This window comes from Mixophyes fleayi, chromosome 12 (genome assembly GCF_038048845.1).
Source record: "Mixophyes fleayi isolate aMixFle1 chromosome 12, aMixFle1.hap1, whole genome shotgun sequence".
Lineage (NCBI taxonomy): Eukaryota > Metazoa > Chordata > Amphibia > Anura > Limnodynastidae > Mixophyes > Mixophyes fleayi.
In genome coordinates this window covers 58,809,578-58,827,373 of record NC_134413.1, presented here as the reverse complement: position 1 = coordinate 58,827,373, position 17,796 = coordinate 58,809,578, and the positions used below count along the sequence as shown (strand labels likewise).

At 40.7% G+C, this 17,796-nt stretch overlaps 1 protein-coding gene across 3 annotated transcripts in view; it reads left to right on the top strand.

The window, feature by feature from the left end:
* Positions 1 to 17,796, top strand: part of LOC142108916 (cysteine-rich protein 2-like) — a 131,355-nt gene that overhangs the window by 9,812 nt on the left and 103,747 nt on the right. The gene's annotated exons all lie outside the window — the stretch shown is intronic.

Sequence of the window (17,796 nt, the reverse complement as noted above, 5' to 3'; positions counted from 1 at the left end):
CCACTAGCAGTAATGTTAAAGGTATTAAATCTCTCTGGGTTGATTCACATGCAGGCTGCATAAATCAACCCAGATTGGTTAAAGGGACTGGAGGACGGATTACCTCCTGCTAAGACTAGTTTCCAACTGTGTATAAAAAAGGCTCTGTTTTGTATTAAAAGTTGTTGTTGTTCTGATTTCACCTGACCTGAGCACTGATACCTTTAATCAGTGTGACTGCAAATAAACATCACTTGCTTCAAAGACCTGCTTGAGAACATCTTCCATGTGGAAATCCTGTGACCAACAAATTAGACCCAAAATCTAATCAGTTCCCGGCTGTTTCTGAGGTTTGAACCCAGCATCCAGTACCACTGCTCTGCAGCTTCCCAGCAGCTCTGGTCAGTGTGATAGGCCAGGGGGGATTCATCCACAGCAACCCTGATCCATAGGAAGAGGTCAGGAGTGCCAGCCCAGGTACACCAGTAACGGGGTACACTCATAGCGTCAATTACCCAGAAGAAACCCGGTACTGGATGCCGGTAAGGAGTCCAGTGGTGGCAGCACTTGTAAGCCCCTCCTACTGCTGTGAGAGGGTGCATTTGGGATAACGAAAGGGAACGGTGGCACGGTAAGCCCAGCCGGTTCCCAGCAACAGCAGTCAGGGTGGCATAGGCGGACGGTCCATCCTGTCACAGTACCCTACTTTATATTTGGTGGAAATATATGCATATTAGTTCCTTCTTGTAAAAGGTCCTTAGTGTTTAAGCGCAAATGCTCAGCACATCTCCATTTACACATGTAAAAAAATCACTGCTGAAATACTTAAAAAATGCGACAAAAATCTGTGATACCGGTGCATGGGAAATCTGAAAGAACTCATTGTTTAACTGAGTGGTTCAGCAGAATAGATTTCTATATGGACATGGAGGACCTGATCTTCTCAGCCCAAGCTAAGTTTACTGAATTCACAGCTACATGCCTAAGTTAGTTAATGTTTAAAGAAACAGATATCTACCGCTTTCACCTTGTCCCCACCTCCCACCGAAACCTCATACTGCTTCCACAATAGGGAATTAAACTAATCTTAAATTTTGCTCATTGCCTCCATAATCCCTGTTTTTGGATTATAAATTATAGTTTTCTAACAACCCTCTTCTCATAGGAATATAGCGTCTTTCTAATATTATGGGGTATATTTACTAAACTGTGGGTTTGAAAAGGTGGAGATGTTGCTTATAACAACCAATCAGATTTTAGCTGTCATTTTGTATAATGCACTAAATAAATGATAACTAGAATCTGATTTGTTGCTATAGGCAACATCTCCACTATTTCAAACCTGCAGTTTAGTAAATATACCCCTATATCTCTACCCCTGGGCCGCTATGTCTCTACCCCTGGGCCGACACCCTAATTTCCCCCTCTCGTTTACCCTGTTATATTCTTCTGTTGTACCTTTCACCCAGTTATTAATCCAAACATAAAATTCCTGTGTTTGTCTTCTTTAATGTTTGATGACTAATAAATAAAGAATGCATAAAAAAACAAAACAGAACACAGAATTTACAGAATTGTGTGAAAAAGTAAAAGTCGATGCTAGTAAATCCCATGCAAAATGTATTAAATCATACCCTTAAACAGTTTATACTTAATTTTACAGTCTTCGTCAGTGTGATATTAAGTGAACAGGCTATGCATACAGCTGCATCTGCTATGAATTTGTTTCCGGTCCACTTAATTAAAACGGATTCCCGTGAGGGTCCAAAGCAACAAATTTAAAAAAAATAAATGTCTGTGTGTGATAAGCATGTTCATTTTAAATGAAACTTGTTTGCGTTTCCTTACAAGTCAGAGGAGAGTACATGCATGTGGGTGAGCAAGTCAAGGGGGGCACAGGCATGTAGTGCGCAAGTCAGGGGAAGGCACAGGTGTGTGTGGGCCAAAGTCAGGGGATGGCACACGTTAAAAGCTAATTTTACTGCATGAGCAGTGTAATACAGTTCACCAGTGACAGCTTGGGTCCCCAAGTGTTTCAGAGGAAGTGCCCTGTGTATTGTTATGAGAGAATCCCCCTGAACTGACTTACCATTCATGATCCAGAAGCTGCACAGCCAGTAATGGCTGTTGGCTCTGAGTTTACTGGTCTGTGGAAGCGGTTTCTCTGATAGCTTTTGTGGCAGCATGCAGCACCACCTATCCTTCTCCAGTTGTTCTCTTCCACAAGGAAGATGTTACATAGAGACAGCAAGAACCAGGTAGACCTTCTACTAGAGGTGTGCAGGACCTCACTGCCTGGACAGGTTTGGGAATGGAATGAAGGATGGGTACAGAATCTCAGGCAGTAAGCAGCTGGGATAGACATCTCCACTTAATGCTCTGGAGGAGAGAGAGACAATTCTGCCGGGTCATGAGTTAGGTTAGCCCACGAAGCATTGGCATAAAATGTACTCCACAGACAGAGCACAGGTTCAACACTTTTGGTACAAATGGATAGGGTGCGCCAGGGTAGTGCATGACGTCAATTCCATTACACATTTTCAGCTCAACAAGTGATTTTTACTTTGTGCCGCCAAATAAGTTTCACTTCAAAATAGGAAAGGGGGGAGTGCAGGCTTTGAAACTAATGCCGTAATCTACCACATAACGCAATCTACTGTTTGACCACTTCTGATTTACATTGACAGGTGCAATAAAGTACATTATATGTGGTGCAGTATATGCGGTGGACTAAATTGCCTGCTGTGACCTGCTCGGTGAACTAGATTATGATGTTGTTTGAATTTTAAGTAATTGTTTTAAACAATTATTAACTTAAAAATCCAAGGAAAGATAGTCAAAATTCAATTCAATATACAGAATAATATGATTGTTATTTGCAAGGATATTCCTGTATATTTATTTATGCAAAAATAATAAAGTGCATCTTGATATTGATAGGGAAAATTAAGTAAAAAAATAAATGAAACATTATTCCTGCAGTGAGAAACATTACATCACATCACTGTAATAGAATGAATCAAACTAATAAAACTGAAAACACAAGTCACTGATGGTTTCATTTGGGGAATCGAAATCATCAGTTCAAAGTTTTTTACTCGAAAGGATAAACGAATCATTGCAACTTTTTATTGTGGTATTTTAAAACCTGATGCTGAAAAATTGAGACAGTCTACTCCATAGTCACTTCAATATAAGCCTGACTGAAGCAGAGGCTTCAGCCAATTATCTAGAATACTTTTGTTTAACTTTAGCTAGTATAGTGCATTTATAATCCTAGTCCTAGAATGTTTCACTGGCTCTCTGGGGATACAGCGGAAAAAAACATTTTTATGGTTTTAATGAAAAAAACAAAAAAACGAAAGTGCAGTTCAGAAAGAAAGTCACAGATTTAGCGACTCATTTAGTGTCAGGAGCAAATCTAGCTGAAGGGTGCAAATTTGCTCCTGAACAAACCATGTGCGGTTTGTTCAGGATGCAAGGAATACAAATGCATTTTTTTTTTACATACAGGGAAATTACAGTCTGCTTTTGCTAGATCCAACTCTAATGTAGGTACCAATACTCCCACATTATACCTTTTAATGCATGGAGTCTAGCTTTTATAATAAGCAAAGTTGTAATGTAGGAATTCTTCCTTCCTCTTCCTATAAAATTAGTCATAGATTTATTATCACATGGCCGCAGGATTTACCTCCGGCTCCCGGCAATTATCTCCACACTAGTGCCGGGCCCTTGGTCTCTGCGCCCTTTCTGACTCCAGCAGTGGGGTCCCTCTTCTGAACTACACTCGATTTTAACAGCGGGCACACCACACTTCTAGGTTGCTACAAGCGTGATCACTTTGGTCACAGCTGCAGGATATTCATATCATGAGCACTATTGAAACAAGTTCACCCATAGCGTCTGTCACCTTTCCCCTGTTATATATGACACAAGTTTTTTTTCTTGGAACTCCTGTTTTTTTTAATCTCTGCTTGTTTGTGACTACTTTTTTGGAACTTGATTTTTCAGCAGGGGCTCAATGCCTTTGTTCTGCTAGAGCATATTCTGTCTGACAACAGGAATCCACCTTATTTGAAATGTTTGTGACACTTATTTAACCTTTATAAATTTGCTCTTAAAATTAGTGCATAATTGTTGTAAGGATAACTTTTTAACTCGAGGTGGGTAGTGTGTAGGTAGTTCAGACATGTAGAGTGGAAGTGCGTGAGGGACACCACGCTCGCCACCCATGGGTCGTCATGGGAGAGCTATGGACAAGGGGGAATGTGCATTCGGCAAACTGCCATGGAGGCCATACCTGGTTAAAAACATGGCCTCTGTCGTGAAGGTAGAATGTTATCTCTTCCATGGCAACAACGCGCCGGATAAGGGCAGAGAGAGACTGGTGGGGAGGTGTTTTTCCAGTTGAGTGCTATAAGTGACTTGGCAGCTGTCAGTATTTGTACAGTCAGTTTTTTAGAGAATTTGTCAAGATCCGGTGAAGGGTAACATAGTAGGAATACCCAGGGATCTTTTGCAATGGGAGCTTAAAATACAGTATTGAGAAATAATGGACCGCGTCCCAGAAGAAACGATGACTGGGCAAGTCCACCAAATATGAAGCATAGAGCCCCTGTGGCCACAACCCCGCCAACAGTTGGGCGAAGAGAAAAGGAACATTTTATGGAGTTTGGTGGAAGTATAATACCAGCGATAATACATTTTGTAGAAGGTTTCTTTGAGTTTGTTTGATAGAGGTTTTGGCTATCCCCAGTCTCATGTCCTCCTAGGAGTCCTTGTCTGGGGAAGGGGAGGGAGAGGAGGTCCCTCGCCCAGTCGTCTTCATGGGAACTCTGAGAGGGAAGGGAGGTAGCCAAAAATATACTGTAAAGTTGAGAGATCATGCCCTTGGCCATGGAGTGGTGTTTACAAAGATCCTCAAAGAGGGTGAGGCATAGGTAGGTGGTAGGGACTGTAAGAAGTGACTGATTTGAAAGCATTCAAATGGGCTTAGTGTCCGAGAAGGGGAGCGGCATTGGAGCTCCGCTAGCAGGAGTCAGTGACCCTGCTTTGAGAAATCTGGAGATTATTTTTTTAAACCATTGCCAATAGTTAGTTTGTCTACCGTGTATTCTCTGTTTTCTCCACTGTTGCACCTTACAAACAACAACAACCATAATAATAATATCAACCCCTCTTTAGGTAGATAAACCTAATAAAGCAGCTAATATGGGTATATATACTGACACTATTTATATTGGGGCTTTCTTCATTTTTCTTATCACTGGAACTATTAGCACTAGCAGACAGTGAATCCAATCAGAAAGGATGCATAAGAGAATGGAATGCTTTGGTACTGTGCAGCATAACTGTAGATGGAACTTCTGCCAAAGTTTATATTGATTTTCCAAAAATACACATTTGCTATTCATGTTAAAATAAAAAAAAAGTATCAAAGGCAAGTCAACATCCAGAGTGTATAGTGTCCATTTTAGGACATCATCAAATATAATAATGTCAGTGTGTGGGGGCTTAACTAGAAATTTGTGGGCCCAAATCAAAATTTTGAAAACACCCCCAAAGCTTCTAGGAAGGCACATTTGGCTCCATCAAGGAACCATATTCAGTGCTCTGTCATAAATTTCAAATTATCAATCACCCTTAACATGTCCCTCATATATCCTGCAATGTAATTATGGCCACATCGAAGCTCCATATCATCATGGCCCTCATTAGTCCCCCATATTATCACATTCAACAGTCCCCTATATATCATGGTTCCCATCAATCCCCAATATATTATCTCCTTCGTCAATCCCACATATCATCAGCGCCTTCATCAATCCTGCATATCATCATCTTCTTCATCACTGCCCCATATTGTCATTGTCCCCATCATGCCCGATATTGTCATGGCCCCTCTTAATGTTACATATAGTCATTGTTGCCGTCAGTCATTCATATCACCATGTTCCCCAGCATCTCCAATATTATCATCTTCCTCCATCAATCTTTCAATTTTTCTCCCTTACCGTACCTGGCCGGCTGCTTGCCTCTTCTTTCTGTCTTCTACTCTGCACTGCTCTGCATTCCCTGTTAAAAAAGAATGAAAACATCAGAATTGTCAAAAGTGCACTCCCTGATTACTACAAGTTTTTTTTACTGTATAGGTTACATGCGATTCTAGCACTCAATCTTTCACTCACCTATCACTCAGGTTATAGATTTGCTAAATTGCCCCAAAAGAGTGCTCTCACGCCCATATACACCTATGAAACCAATCTGAAACCACCTATTGAATAAGGGCAATAGGACCCCAATATACTGTCACAGGCTGGCATACACTATGTTTCTTGTTACACACATGTTACCAATGCACACATCAGCAAACAGAAGGTTAACACTTAAAACATCAAAACTCTGTTATACAAATGGACACGTTGGCATACACTAGGGGGTATATTCACTAAACTGCGGGTTTGAAAAAGTGGAGATGTTGCCTATAACAACCAATCAGATTCTAGCTTTCATTTATTTAGTGCATTCTACAAAATAACAGCTAAAATCTGATTGGTTGCCATAGGAAATATCTCCACTTTTTCAAACCCGCAGTTTAGTAAATAAACCCCTAGGTTTGTTAGTCAAAGGGATTAACAATACATTGGACAAAACTTATTACATTTTAGATTTAATATACAAAGGTACAGGGCATTTGGATATAATAAAAAATGAACATATACTAAATGACATACAAAAAAATAAATGCAATACAGTTCTAAAAACAAATGGGATTAAATTACAGAGAATAAAATGTACTTTTTATAATCTGTATGTCTGGGAAAAGGCAGAATGAAATGGACAGTCCTCTCCCATATAGGGTTTTTAATCAGGTTTAACAGGGAGGACATTCAGAGGAGCAGTGTATATGCTAATGTGGAGGAGGAAATGTTTCTTGGCTGTCAATTATAGTTTTTCCAAAAATAGTGCAAAAGTTTTGGCCTTCCTGTTAGCAGTCGCGGCGGCCGCGGGCACCGCCGCGACTCTCACCTCCTTCCTGCAGGAGTCCCGGCCGTTGCTATGATGACCGGTTACGTTATTTCCTGGATCTACCCGACCGTTGCCAAGGTCGGACGTCAGCAGCAGTAGCGCCGCGTCCCGGCGGCTGGGGACAGCCGGGCGCGTGCGCAGGGATTAGCAAGCCTGTGGGCTAATTAAGTAATTTTAGTATTCTGAACCCCTGTCCATGTGATCTCAGTGCCAGGCTCTGATTGGCTGGTACTGGTATTTAAGGCAGTGAGGTCTGCAGCCTCACTGCCGGTTATAGTTCTGTATCCAGTCTGCTAGCCTGCTCTCTGCCCTGTTCCTGTCTATTAGACGTGCTGTTGTTTACCCGTGTATGACCCTTGGCTTGGATTTGGACTTTGCTTGTGAACCTCGTGACCCTGACCTCTGGCTTGAATACTGACCTCCCTGCCTGCTCGTGACCCCTGACTTCAGCTTGTTTATTGGTACCGTTGTCTGCTGCCGGCCCCTGACCTCTGCTTGGATTCCACTCCGCTTGCCTGGGTTCTCCCCGGCCGGTACACACTTCACGACCCTCTGTCAGTCTGCAGCCCAGTCTGTCCCCACCATCAGGGGCTCCAGTGAACACCTGACTGGCAGAGTAGACTCCGGGTTGTGTTGTGCCGGCTGGAGGGGTTCCTAACACTTCCATAACGTTTCTTGGACATATCCCTGAACCATAATTTCCCCGTCAATAAACTAGTCATAACCTCCTGCACATTTACATATCAAATTTGATGGAATTACAACAATTTAAAATATAATTCCGAAAGATATGTGACCACTGTGGTTTTCCTGTACAGTTGTTATCTATATTGAGTGTTTCTTGGCCCCTCAGTACAGAGTGGCACACTGATTTCCAAAAATATTAAATATGAAGGCATGTTCTTTGAAGTTTAATATTTCTTATATACATGCAAAGGTAGCCTTTATCTTTTGCATCTGCCTACATCATACTCTTGCAGGACCTTTTCCAAAGCTAATTGTTAGATTTTACTGAAGGCTTGCCCCAATAAGGGCCTTATGCCATCCACGATTTTTCATTTCTACAATTAAGATGTAGATAACATCTCAGGAGGAGTGGAGTGATATTGCTCCCAAGATTGGATTCACATATATGTATATGTATATGTATATATATATATATATATATATATATATATATATATATATATATATATATATATACAAGTTAACCCGTGCATGATACTCATGATTTCTAGTCAAATCAAGCTACTTAAGGTGTTAAAAAGGTTCTTGTCATGCATTTGGGCCATAGCCCAGGCCTCAACCACCAACCACTCACCACTGTCACCCCCGGCAACCACCAACCACTCCCAACTGTCACTTCTCCTTCAAGAAATATATATTTATATTTTTTAAATCTTTATAAACACTTTTAACAATTAACAAATTAAATTAACAAATTAAAAACATCTTAGTATACCAAATTTCAGCCCTTTCTGAATTTTTTTTTCCACACACACTAAGAATTTAGTAGGTCAGTGTATAACTCCGCCCAGCAGGTGGCGCTGCAGCTTGGTTTTATATTTTCCACACACAGACAGACTAACACACGCCACTAGACATTTATATATATATATATATATATATATATATATATATATATATATGTAAAGAGTCCCTTGGTTGTTCATATTATTTACTGTGCTCAGCCATCAAAGATGTAACTATCAGGTTTAACTGAAAAGTTTGTGTGAGCGTACTATTACTGCATCACATTTTTCTTATGTGCCACTTACTTCATCCAGGAATGCTAGTTTTACAGCTCTTTTATTAAATAACCTTTTTTTGTAGTTGGAGATTTGGTGCATATGATACAGCTAAAAAATACGTACTTAAGAAAAACCCAGGACTTGAATCAGCAGAACCTGCTTGACACGCCCTTGATATGCTCTTACTGTATACTGCCTACCTTCATCCGCCACTTCCCTAACCCATTCAAGCAGTTGTGTGTTTTCAGGCTTTTTATCTTTTGTGAGAATCTTGAACATGTTACCACTGAATTTTCAGCCCTCAATCTTCCTTTCTCTTGTACAAAGAAATCTAACTCTGAAATTCTTTAATATCAACTGAGGTCTTCTATACCACTTAACATTTAGTTGTCTGTCTCTGCATCCTCTCCACTTACAGGAAATCATATTTTTAGTAGGGATGTGCACCGGCGACTTTTGAGGTCTCGTGTTTTGTGTTTTGGATCCGGATTTTCGTTATTTTTGAGGTTCGGATTTGTCTCGCAAAACACTTGACGAAAGGTCTCGGTTCGGATTTAAGGTATTGGATTCGGATTTTTTTTGAAAAAAACATAAAAAGTTTAAAAATCAAGTTTTTGGGCTTATTTTCACTCCTAGGCTATTATTAACCTCAATAACATTCAATAACAAGCATTTCCACTAATTTACAGTGTATTCTGAACACCTCACAATATAGTTATTAGTCCAAAACGTTGCAAAAAGGTATCTTTCTGGACTGCGTAGAGGAGTGGGTCACCACAATATATATTAAAAACCCTGAACTTTTATGATTCGCACCAATAATTGTACCTGGACTGCGTAGAGGAGTGGGTCACCACAAGATATATTAAAAACCCTGAACTTTTATGAATCGCACCAATAAATGTACCTGGACTGCGTAGAGGAGTGGGTCACCACAATATATATAATAAGAAAACCCTGAACTTTTATGAATCGCACCAATAAATGTACCTGGACTGCGTAGAGGAGTGGGTCACCACAATATATATAATAAGAAAACCATCAACTTGTTTGATTCGCACCAATAAATGTACCTGGACTGCGTAGAGGAGTGGGTCACCACAATATATTAAAAACCCTGAACTTTTATGAATCGCACCAATAAATGTACCTGGACTGCGTAGAGGAGTGGGTCACCACAAGATATATTAAAAACCCTGAACTTTTATGATTCGCACCAATAAATGTACCTGGACTGCGTAGAGGAGTGGGTCACCACAATATCTATTAAAAACCCTGAACTTTTATGAATCGCACCAATAAATGTACCTGGACTGCGTATAGGAGTGGGTCACCACAAGATATCTTAAAAACCCTGAACTTTTATGAATCGCACCAATAAATGTACCTGGACTGCCTAGAGGAGTGGGCACTGGGCACCACAATAAAATATATAAAAAACCTTCAACAGGTCTGCATTACACTACACATACGGCTGCTCCTCCATCCTCTCCATCATATACATGTTGGAGTTTTAGCGTGTGACAACCTCTTGTTTTTGATAATGTCAGTGCATTTTGAATATTTTTCAATTTGCCCCATACCACTGAATGTACTTTATCTATGATACGCATCTATCTATCTTGACTGCGTAGTGTGGTGGCCCCGGTACCCAATTTGATACCGGGGCCACAATACCTCCTCCAAACATGGTACAGACAATTCGTCATTGAGATCCCATCAAGTATGTTAAAGACAGACAGGGTCGAAGTGTTATTGGTTGACTTTGTAAACCAAAAAACTGTCCCTGTTGCACATAGTCGTGCAATGAAGACTGACTTTTTCATTTAAAGGCACCATCTTTCAAGTGTAGTGTTTGTAAGTCTAAGTCATATTATACTTTTGGTAAAATTGGTTTATTTTGTTCCTCTTTATGGTAACTACTAATAGAATTAAAGTATTAAATAGAAGCGGCAGTTCCTCTTTATGGTAATTAGTAATAGAATTAAAGTATTAAATAGAATTAAAGTATTAAATAGAATTAAAGTATTAAATAGAGTGGTATAGAGTTGTAGTGTGGTATAGATAGAGTGGTCCCCACAATATAATAATAAAACCCTCAACTGGTCTGAATTCCACCAAACAAGTATCTGGACTGCGTAGTGGGGTGGCCCCGGTACCCATTTTGATACCGGGGCCACAATAAAATAAATACACCCTCAACTGGTCTGAATTCCACCAAACAAGTATCTGGACTGCGTAGTGGGGTGGTCCCGGTACCCAATTTGATACCGGGGCCACATTACCTCCTCCAATTTCCAAGTGTAGTGTTTATAACATCTTAACACTACACTAATTCTAGCACGTCAAAACCTCTTGTTTTAAATAATGACAGGGCATTTAACTTTTGATTTAATTTATTGAATTTGTTGGCATTTTCTTTTACTTTTTGAACATGGCAAACGACTGTTGAATGGTCACATAATGCCAAAAAAAAAGTTGCAAGATGGAATTGTCCTTGGGCCCTCCCACCCACCCTTATGTTGTTGAAATAGGACATGCACACTTTAACAAACCAATCATTTCAGCGACAGGGCCTACCAAACAACTGTGGCTGAAATGATTGGTTTGTTTGGGCCCCCACACCAATAAAACAATTCATCTCTCCCTGTACAAACTAAACAGGCTCTACTGAGGAAAGATGTCGTCCTTATCCTCAACCTCTGATTCCTCTCCCCCTACAGTGTGTACTTCCTCCTCCTCACACATTATCAATTCGTCCCCGCTGGACTCCACAACCACAGTCCCTCTGTACTATCTGGAGGGCAGTGCTGTACTTCATTGAGGAATTGATTATTCATTTTTATAAACATCATTTTTTCAACGTTGTGAGGAAGCAACCTCCTTCGCCGCTCACTGACTAGGTTCCCTGCTGCACTAAAAACTCTTTCCGAGTACACACTGGAGGGGGGACAACTCAGGTAAAATAGAGCCAGTTTGTACAGGGGCTTCCAAACTGCCTTTTGGAGTTCTACCACATCACTACCTCTAGTTAATTTAGATTGCAAGGCTTGTAAATACTTTGAAGATAAAAAAAGCAGGCTGCACAGACTGTGGAGCTAGAAAGTGAAATTAAATGGACCACGTTACTTTGGTGGCTATCTATGCCCCCCCCCCCCTCCCCACCCTACACTTGTAGTTGAATATAAAAAAAGCAGCCTGCATAGACTGTAGAACTAGAAATTCAAATATACAAAAAAATGGACAAAGGCAGTTTGCTATCTATCTGCATCAGATCCCCTCTCCACTAGGAGTAAAATAGAAAACTATTCAGCCGTTATATAATCTAGAATATAAATAGAAATTGAGAAAGGCAATTTGGTATCTGTCTGCATCATAATCATCAACATCCTCCTCAGCGCCAGCTACATCAATATCCTCCTCCCGGTGTACAACATTCACACCTTCATTAGCCAAATCTGTAACTGGACTGTGGGTGATCCTTCCAGCATATGCAGAGGGCGTGCTGCAAATGCTGGATGGAGCCACCTCTTCCCGTACAGTGATGGGAAGGTCAGGCTTGACAACCACCAACATCCTTGGACTCACCTTGTGGATTTGTGATAATTTCTCTTTAGAAGGCAGAGTTGTTTGCTGTTTTGTTGCTGACAGCATAACTCTCTTAAATTTTTTGTAGGGGGGGGAGGAGGAGGAGGGCTAAGATCCGTGGGTGAAGCTGAACCACTAGTCATGAACACGGGCCAGGGCCTAAGCCGTTCCTTGCCACTCCGTGTCGTAAATGGCATATTGGCAACTTTACGTTTCTCCTCAGATGATTTTAAGTTTCTCTTTTTGCTACTTTTTCTTAACTTGGGCTTTTTGGATTTTACATGCCCGGTACTACGAGATTGGGCATCGGGCTTGGAAGACGACGTTGATGGCATTTCATCGTCTATGTCATGACTAGTGGCAGCAGCTTCAGCATTAGGAGGAAGTGGGTCTTGATCTTTCCCTACTTTATCCTCCAAATTTTTGGTCTCCATTATATGTAGCACAAGATACTGCAGAATGTGTGAACTTGGTAATATTGCAGTACCAATGGACTTATACTGCTGGATTGGTTTTGCAAATTTGGTTATAATTATTATATATATTTTTTTTTTTTTATTTTTTTTTTTTTTTTACTTTTTTTTTATTTTTAAAAAACTTGGGAATAGTGGGGAAATAACTATGCCCTTAGAAGCACAGAGCACAGGACACAGCACCACTGGACTGAACAGGACACGGCACAGGACCCAGCAGCACTACGGAACTCAGCAGGACAGAGCACAGGACACAGCACCACTGGACTGATACTGCAGAATGTGTAAACTTTGTAATATTGCAGTACCACTGGACTTTTACTGCTGAATGTGTGAACTTGGTAATATTGCAGTACCAATGGGCTTATACTGCAGGATTGGTTGTGAAAATTTTGTGGTAATTAAAAAATATTAAAGTAGTTTTTGGTATTTTTTAAAAAAACTTTTTTTTATTTTTTTAAACACAGGGGAATATTGGGGAAATAACTATGCCCTTAGAAGCACAGAGCACAGGACACAGCACCACTGGACTGAACAGGACACAGCACAGGACCCAGCAGCACCACTGACCTCAGAAGGACAGAGCACAGCACACAGCACCACTGGACTGATACTGCAGAACACAGCACAGCACAGCACAGCACAGCACAGCACAGCACAGCACTAAACAGCACAGCACAGCACAGCACTAAACAGCACAGAACTAAACAGCACAGAACTAAACAGCACAGAACTAAACAGCACAGAACTAAACAGCACAGAGGACCACCTAACACACCCTCCCTCTACCCTGATCAATGCCCGAGTGAAGATGGCGGCGACTAGCGGGGAATTTATAGGATCCGAGTATCGCGAGATCCGACAACGGGATTATGAGTCAGAGCCTCAGTTTCACTTTTGAATTTGGCGCCAATACCCGGATCTGTCTCGGATCCGACTCGGATCCGCAACGTTCGGGTGGGCTCGGATTTCAGAAATCCGAGCGAGCTCATCCCTAATTTTTAGTGAATCTTTGCTCAACATTCATTAGTTTTTCATGCTCTGTACTCAGCCCCTTCAGGGTTGGTGTTGATGCTAAATAACAGACAAACTTGTGAGCCACCCAATGATTTATGGTGCCCTGTATGACATTGGTAATCTGAGCATTTAATTCTTTATTCTATTAAACTTCAGGTGCAACCTGCGTTTAAAAATCAAGCCTGGAACCTGAGCGTATTTCTGATTTCTTGCATGTTTGCATGCATGTATAATGCATATACATACAAGTAGTGGACAAAAATATGTAAATATAAATATAAAATCATTTATATAAAATATATAAAATTGGTGATTGGGCCACCACGTGTCGCCATCACAGCCTGTATGCAACATAGCATTGAGTCTATCAGTGTCTGTAATTGTGGGGGGGATGCCGGACCAGTATTCCAACAGAAATTCACTCAAGTAAAGCCTGGTTGATAGTAGTGGAAAACAATGTCTAAGTCATCATTCCAGAATATCTTCTAAATAAGTCAATAGGCTCAGATCTGGTAACTGCTGCATCCCTGACATATGGATAACATCAGTGTCATGCTCTTCAAGCTTTGCATTCTTTATTGACGGGGTATTGTCATCCTGGAATATACCCCTCCTGTCAGGGAAGAAAAGCTGCACATATAGTACAGATGCTCACTCTGTAAGAGTAAGTTGCAATTCACATTGACCTGGCCTTCTAAGGGAATGACTGAAGTCAAATCATGCCAGGAAAATCAACTGCAAACATTATAAAACCATCAGAACCCTTCCAATGTTGGAAAAAAAGCACAGGGCTGTAGGTTGGCGCCACATGTGCATTTATTCGTTTGTCAAGAACAAAATAAAGGATTTGACCATATTACATTCCTTCACTGCTTAGTAATTCATTGACAGCATTCTTTGCTCCACTGAACTAGCAAATATACACTGCCAGGTTTTCTGAGCAGGTTATGCAGTGCATCCTGACTATGATATCGGTGTTTCTCCATAGAGAACTTGTTGGAGCAATTTTAATTAAACTGGCTGGTGTCAGGATATGTTTTGAACTCCAGCAGGACTAAATCAAGGTTGCTGTTAACCTCTAACTGGCACCAAGTAGAATACCATGAAGACACAGGTGTAAAAAGATTAAAGTTCAGTCTTTAATATAAATAGCAAATCATATTCAATACTCTTTCCATACCTTAGGGTAAAACTGCAACTAAGCCTGGAGTGCAGTTGAATCTGTCAGGGATCACACAGGATTTTCTGGATTCAAACAGCCAGAGCAATTTGACACTACCTGGAACGGAGGTGCAGAGTCTATCAAACAGTAGGTATTAACTAGAGACCCCCGCAAGCAGCTATGGACCTAGCTGCTATCTTTTCACAGGTTGCGCTCTTCCAGACAGGTAGAGAAAAAACAGGTGGAAATGTTAAGGTATCTGCAGGATAGTGAATATACAGAGTTCTCTAGCGTGGATGGAAAAACCAGGAACAGACTGGCGTGGATATCAATTACCAGGAACACTCTGATGTGAATGAAAATAACTAGAAACGCACTGGCGCTAATAGAAATAACTAAGAATACACTGGCGCTGGTAGGACAGACAGAACACTGGAGAGAGATTCCCAGGAAACACCCTGGAGAAGAGGAGACCAATAAGAGACTTATCTTATGGTAAGCTCTGTGGCGCCATATATATAAGGAAGGCAATAGGGGGGCAGGAAAGGCGCGTACCAATAATCTGGAGGCACTTCTTATAAACAGGGCTGACATGTGCAATACTGCGCATGCCTGCCATGTCCACCATCTATGGGAAAATTTGCAGAGCTGGAAAGATAGGGTATCCCTGGCACCGTCTGAGCCCTGAAAAGGAGTGTGGCGGACCCTGATAAGTGTAGCGGAGGTTCCGGTGTGTGACAGAATCACAATGTATAAATGATAACTTGACATTTCCATGAGCTGTAAGTATATTTACTGTGTATGTGTGTGTATATATATATATATATATATATATATATATATATATAGTGATTTAGACCAAGAGGGCGCTCACTGTATATCACCACAAAAGTGCTTAAAGTGCTCAAAAATAAATACACATACAGTAGGCTGCTCCAACTCCAAATGCACCAAGTGCAGATGCAGACAACCTAAGTAAACATAAGAGAAGAAGCACCAAACATAGTGTAATACCATAAAATTATGATACATAAATGATGTGCTTTAAAAGCCGCGTACCAGATGTATAAATAAATCAGGCTTATCTGGTTAGTAATTCAATCCGATTCCAGATCGACCTTAGGAGATAACAGGTTCATAGATTCACTAGAACTCAAAGAATAACAACATAGTGTAGTATGCCCATGTATCTGTTTAAAAAGGTTTTATTACACATCCGGGTGCATAAGCAAATGAATGCCCGTACATTAAAATATAGAATATAAAGCTTATCTGATCAAGTACAGATATCCCAAGGATCCTTCTTATACAGGGGACCAATCCTTAACGCGTTTCCCGACGAAACGCGTTAAGGATTCAGGAGGCACCGCTTCTGTTGTCTATTCATGGTCCCCTGTATAAGAAGGATACACGATAGGACTTATAGAATTCATTATGAGATGGATCAAATCGATTCATTTGGTAGTATTATCTCTTGCCTCCATCTCAGGCACGAAACCCACATGATCAAAACGGATCAGACCCAAAAGAAAAGGTTTAAACCAATTCGCTATACGTTTGGCAAATATCTTGATGTCCAGATTGAGCAGTGAAATGGGATGGTTGCTAGGGCACATGGAAGGATCCTTTCCCTCTTTTAGGATTGTAGTTAGGTGGGCTTCAAGAGCCTGTCTGGAAATAAGTTTTTTCTCTGGCATTTCATTAAAGGCTTGCAAATATTATTATTCTAGTGAAGTTGTGGAGTAACAATGCTAGCTGGAGGCCGACCTCTGCCACCTTTGCCCCAGGACGGACTAGGACAATCATGTCGGGGTTATATAGGGCCCTGAAAGTTGGATGGTAATTCTTTGGCCCCTCTTGGGTCATATAAAATACACAAGTAGAGATGGCTATTGAAAACACAGGTAATGGAATTGTAACAATACAAGGAGGTCTCCACTGTCTTGATTGACAGCACTTAACCATGCATCTGTGACAGAGCGCCTTTGCCAAAGGGACAGCCCTGTTTCTTAACGGAGATCCTCAGGGCTGCCTCCTGGATCTTCAGATCTTATAGCTGCAGTTAATCAGCCTAGCACCTGCATGACATCACTGCTCTTCAAGACACACAAAATTAATGCTTCCTGTTTTTTCTTTTGCTTAAACCAACTGCTCATTTGGAAAATGTTTGTGAGCCATAACTTCTAGCATATTTCTCATATAATGCATTCTTAATAATATAAGTCACTTTATGCTCTGAGCTTCAGATGCCATCACAGCAGAAACAGTTTGTGACAGCTGGTAATGTTTCTCTTTATTGATGATTTCTTTTCCTCTTGAAGTTCCATGTTGACATCACCTTAGTCACAGTTGCTTGTTAAACTTTAGCAAGTTAAGTTGACTTGGTCACTGTAGCTCCTGCCAAATGTGTCCCAAAAAATTGCCCTTCTTTCGAAGTCACAGTGGTCTTATTTTGTGGCCATGCTAGTTATATTTATAGACAACCAGGACAGTCCAGTATTTATATGTATGTCCCTGACCATGCTTGGATGTTATTTGCTTAAAAAATGTATGAGCTACACCTGTGTGAAAGCCCTTGCTTTTACTATACTTGGTGTCCCTCATTTACCCAAATGTTTCCATTTTTTGTCTGCTTATTGTATGTGGATTACTATGTGGCTTGTACGACAAAGAAGCTTTTTACTTTCAGTCTGACCCCGATCACAAGCAAGGGTCTTCAGTGCACCAAAACTGCATAATTAGGGACATTATTTTCCAACTATATCTCATTCCAATTACAGTTTCTGGAAATGCT